The sequence below is a fragment of the Amblyomma maculatum genome, chromosome 9 (assembly GCF_055883805.1).
Source record: "Amblyomma maculatum isolate TAMU_Amacu chromosome 9, ASM5588380v1, whole genome shotgun sequence".
NCBI classification, from domain to species: Eukaryota; Metazoa; Arthropoda; class Arachnida; order Ixodida; family Ixodidae; genus Amblyomma; species Amblyomma maculatum.
This window is the reverse complement of record NC_139352.1, coordinates 116,491,112-116,496,612: the sequence shown is the minus strand read 5'-3', so window position 1 is coordinate 116,496,612 and position 5,501 is coordinate 116,491,112. Positions and strand designations below refer to the sequence as shown.

Below are 5,501 nucleotides of genomic sequence, written 5' to 3'. Positions count from 1 at the left end.
GTTACTAAGAACAAGGTTAACACCGAAAGAGCAGCTCTCGGTACTACAAATGAATTGTAGTAAAACTGACATTCCAGCGAGTTGGTACAGCATTTTGGAAAATTACCAGCGCTCACAGTACAGGGGCAAAGAAGAGAACGCCACAAGCGCTGACTCGCAACTAAGCGTTTATTCGCAAAGGCAGAAACACATAAGGATATAGTTTAGCGAAAACCCTATAGCGTTAAGACAGAAGACACATAAGGATGACATACCATTCCGTGTTATTGTCACTGAGCGGTCGACTTGGCAGCATGCTGTTGCAGGCTTTCAACAAGTACCTGAAGGGTCTTGCCTTGAGGGACTCGTATCAGACGCTGAATTCGTTGACCGTTGTTGATTATCTCAGGCATCACTACCCACACGGAGTGTCTGCCTTTAGTATTGATGTCAAGGATCTTTTCTATTCCCTACATCATAACAGTATGTTGAAATGTGTTAGCGATTGCATTACTGGAGATAATGATGAACAACGCTTTGTAAGTTGCTGCGGTATTTCAGTGGCTTTGTTCTTAGAGTTATTATTGTTTTATCCTCAACCTTTGTTGACTGGAATTGGCGGTTGTTTCTAAAAACAAAAAAACGGTGTTTGTATAGGTTCTAAAGTAGCTCCGGTCCTCATTAATATTTTCCTTTCTCGAATCGACATATGCATTGAAAAAAATTTGTGTGGCCTTTACAAAATAATTTTCAGGTATGTTGAGGATTATCTAATTCTCGCTGACTTGACGGGTGGTGGATGTCCTCAAGGTATTTAAAGAAACTGGATGTGGCCCGGAATTCACCTTTAAAGCGCCCACAGAAGAGTGTTTGCACTTCCAGGATATTAGACTTTTTTTCAAGCAGGACCCTGTAAGCTGGATGTATTCCTCAAGGTCGCTCAAGTCCCTTTAAAATATTCAATCGGGTCATTCAAAAATTGTAAAATGTGGTATTGCTGTGGCTTGTTTGTGGTCTTCTTTGCTCAAGTCGTGCACTCAGTCACATCACATCACATCACTTCATTTTCCTTCAAGACCCCTTGCGGGGTGTTACATAAGGGGTGGGTTTTTATTAAGTATACAGGTGTTCAATGCAGTCATGAATGTTCCAGGGCAGATGATGGCAGCGATATCGTGGGGAAGGCCGTTCCAGTCAGCTGCTACTCGGCAAAAAAATGAATTAGAGAAAACAGTGGTACGGGCACGTGGGCACAAAACTTGAAGAGGGTGACTGATGCGATGGGATCTGCGCGGCGGGGGTGCGCCGATGTAGGGTTCTTGTCTGAGTGGCGAATAAAAAACCTTGTGAAATAAGACGAGACTGGCAGTGCGACGGCGAGGAGAAAGATTAGATAGACCTGATTGCAATTTTAGAGATGATATGCTAACGTCGTATGAATACGAGGAATGAATGAATCTGCTGGCCCTGTTCTGCGCAGCTTCGAGGGCGTTTGTTAGATATGCTTGGTGAGGGTTCCAGATGGCCGATGCGAATTCCAGTTTAGTTCTGATGAGTGAAATGTATGCTTGTAGTCTTACATGTTGAGGGGCATCCCGCAGGTGACGTTTCAAGAAGCCAAGTGTTTTATTAGCTGATGATATCAGGTTAGTCACATGCAGACGCCAGGATAAATCATTAGAAATGGTGATTTGTACGACTGGACGAGGTCGACAGAGGAGTTGGAAATTGTGTACTGGAAAACAAAAGGATTTCGGCGGCGGTGAAAAGACATATACTTACATTTGTTAAGGTTGAGTGTCATCAGCCACTGCAAACACCAGTTTTGCACATGGTTTAGGTCAGCCTGTAGGGATTCTTGGTCAGAAGGGTTAGTGACTGAACGATAAATAACGCAGTCATCAGCAAACAGACGGATATGACAAGATACATGCTGGGGTAGGTCGTTAATGTAAATAAGGAATAACAAAGGACCGAGAACGGAACCCTGCGGGACGCCGGAGTTTACTGGAAGCGGGTGCGAGGGCTGATTATTAATGAAGACAGACTGAGAACGATGCGTGAGGAATTCTAATCCACGCGATGATGTTTTGAATCTAGGTTCAGCTGAGAGGGTTTGAGAAGCAAGCGTTGATGAGGTACTTTGTCGAAAGCCTTAGCAAAGTCTAGGAATATGGCATCAGTTTGTAGGTTAGTGTCAAGGTTGGCGTGAATGTCATGAAGAAAAATGGCTAGCTGAGTTTCGCAGGAAAATCCTTTCCGAAATCCATGCTGGGACGGATGGAAGAAGTGACTGGAATCTAGGAATTGTATGATTTGGCTGTAAATGACATGTTCCATTAATTTGCAGGGTACACTTGTTAAAGAAATAGGGCGATAATTAAGAGGTGAATCAGTAGTACCTGTTTTGTGGATGGGAACGACCTTCCCCACTTTCCAGTCGTCAGGTATGGTTCCTTCAGACAATGATTGCGTAAACAGTGCACAAAGGATACTGGAGCAAGCTAGTTTAGCGTTCTTTAAAATTTTTGAGTTTATATCATCTATGCCGGTAGCGGATGAGTTCTTTATTTTATCAATTATGCATGAAATTCCGCTACTGTTGAAAGTTATGGGTTCCATGGCTGTGGTGATAACAAGTGGTAATGTAGAACAGGGCAATTCGTATTCGTCAGTAAAAACGGACGAAAAAGCCGTGTTAAATGCGTTTGCACATTCGGAATCAGTCATTGTAACACCGGCATTGTTAGTGAGGGTGATAGCGCGCTTTTCTTTTGGGTTTATCACTTTCCAGAATTTTTTGGGGTTATCGACTATCATTTTTGGTAGGTCGACTTCGTAGAAGGAGCGCTTAGCTTTAACAATCGCGGCCAAGTACAAGTGTTCAACTTTATGGTATTTTACCCACGCATTTGGGCTTCCTTGTCGCTTCGCTGTACGAAATGCGCGTTTTTTCTTATTTTAGAGTCTTTTTAGTGTTTTGGTGAACCACAGCTTCTGATTACGCTTCCTAAAACTGCACGTCGGGATATATTTATTGGTTACGTCAGCTATTTTATTTTTGAAGAGTGTCTAGTTTTCATTTACACTTCTGCTATGAAAGGATGTTTCAAACATTGACAAGAAGTTATTTAATTCATTTCTGATTGCTTCGTAGTTTCCCTTGTCGTAGAGCATAATAGTTTTCCGGGAAGGTTCTTTTAACACAGGTGTAAAGCTGAAAGTGGCATGTATTACTTCATGGTCGCTGATTTCGCGGAGGTACGTAAGGGATTCTAAGCTATCTGGATGAGTGGTCAGAATGAGGTCTAGAGTGTTAGCTGCTTCTCCTGCGACACGTGTTGGTTCAGATACTAATTGGGGTAAATTAAAATTAAGACAGACATCAAAGAATTCTCTCGAGTCTTCCTGACTGACCATGGGCTGAGGTTGACTATTCCAGTCGATATTGGGGTAGTCGAAATCACCAAGTAGGAGGATATGTGCCTTAGGGTGCTTTGAAACCAGTTGATTTAGGATGTTGTGAAACTTGCGAGGAAAGTCGGGACTACTTCGAGGCGGTCTATAGCACACCCCAATTAGAAGTGTCAGGGGTGAACAACGGCACATGAGCCATAGTATTTCCAAATCCGAGCAGACATTGATGACGGAGCATGACAACTGTTCATTGACGGCAATTAGAACTCCCCCTCCGCGGGCTTCTTTCCTATCGGCGCGAAAAAGACGAAAATTTGGCAAATCAAACAAGATCTCCGAGTCATTTATATCGCTGTTCAACCACGTTTCGGTTAATACAAGTAGATCGTTGCCTGATAATGAAATAAGGCTTGACACGATATCGCGTTTCGGCAAGAAGCTGCGGATGTTAGTAAAGGTAACCGATAGGGAAAAGTTGGCACGAGGAGTAGGTGGGGAATAATGCGGTGGCCGGCAGGGGTGAGTTGATTGTTAATATATTTCTTTAACAGTTTCAGAACTTTCATCAAAAATGTAACGCTTTGGGCCGATATGCTGCGTTTTAAACCGCAGGGAATAAGACACAGACTTTGCCTTAGCGAAAGCTATAAGCTGTTTTCGGCAATTCTGGACGCGGCGCGAAAAATCTTCACCTACGCTGTAGCCTGTATCTTTGAACTTTGGACCTTTGGAAAGAACTGATTCTTTTGTTTTGAAGGATGTAAATTTGACGATGATCGGGCGTTGCCGATCTTGAGAGTGTCTTCCGAGGCGGTGAGCACGTTCAATTTCGATTGGGCTTAACTGGATATCAAGGTATTGAGAGCAGTGGTGAGTGATTATTTCTTCGGATTGCGAATAGGTTTCAGTAGGGTTGGTATCAGGTAAACTATAGAAAATTAGGTTGTTTCGCCGGGAGCGGTTTTCAACGTCTTCCAGGCGAGCCTCTAGCACATTAACTAGGCGAGTCGTTTCGGTCGTAGTGGTTTGGATTGCTTCTAGGTCAGTGCGCATTGTAGACAGATTTCCGCAGTGAGTTTGTAAAGTGCTGAGACGGGTGGTGAAATCTGTCATTTTTTGGTCCATTGAGAGAAGTTGGCTCTTAAGCTCCTGCACTTCAGTTACTAATTTGGTCTGGCCAGAAGACATCTTATTTAGTTCGTCAAGAATAATGTCTAGCTTGTCAGGACCGGGGTTGCTCTTAATATCACCACACGACAGTAACAAAGAATGAACAACGTGAAGACACTCAACACTGATAGCAAGGCAGCACTGAGGGCTCGGGAGCTGCACCAAAAAGCAGTTACTCGTTTTGTTTGAAAAGAGACTGTAATGGCCACCAACCTGCATGGCGAAGACTAGCGGATTAGAGAACTGTGTTGTGGCACAGCCACCGAGCCCGCAGAGTGCCGGTGACGGTCGCTGTTCATTTATAGTTGACAAGTTGAATGCAGTCGCTGACGATGGGGCCTTCTAATCTGGTCTGAGGATCCAGTTGTTTTGAGCCGATATTGCAGGAAAAGGGGCATTTTTGGTTGCCTTGTTGGTGGGACCTCCGTAAGCTGCGTCGTGCAGGGGCGCATGCTCGATCGCGCTCGACCAGGGAGCGCAAAACATGCCAGGGAGCATGACGCATACGACGAGGGGCGAGAGCACCTGCATGGCGAAGACGAGCGGATTAGAGAACTGTATTGTGGCACAGCCACCGAGCCCACAGAGTGCCGGTGACGGTCGCTGTTCATTTATAGTTGACAAGTTGAATGTAGTCGCTGACGATGGGGCCTTCTAATCTGGTCTGAGGATCCAGTTGTTTTGAGCCGATATTGCAGGAAAAGGGGCATTTTTGGTTGCCTTGTTGATGGGACCTCCGTAAGCTGCGTCGTGCAGGGGCGCATGCTCGATCGCGCTCGACCAGGGAGCGCAAAACATGCCAGGGAGCATGACGCATACGATGAGGGGCGAGAGCACCTGAATGGCGAAGACGAGCGGATTAGAGAACTGTGTTGTGGCACAGCCACCGAGCCCACAGAGTGCCGGTGACGGTCACTGTTCATTTATAGTTGACA

The 5,501-nt window shown here is 45.0% G+C and overlaps 1 pseudogene; it reads right to left on the bottom strand.

The window, feature by feature from the left end:
* Positions 1–3,927: 3,927 nt before the first annotated feature.
* LOC146180212 (uncharacterized) lies at positions 3,928–5,097 on the bottom strand (annotated as a pseudogene).
* Between the last annotated feature and the right edge of the window lie 404 nt (positions 5,098–5,501).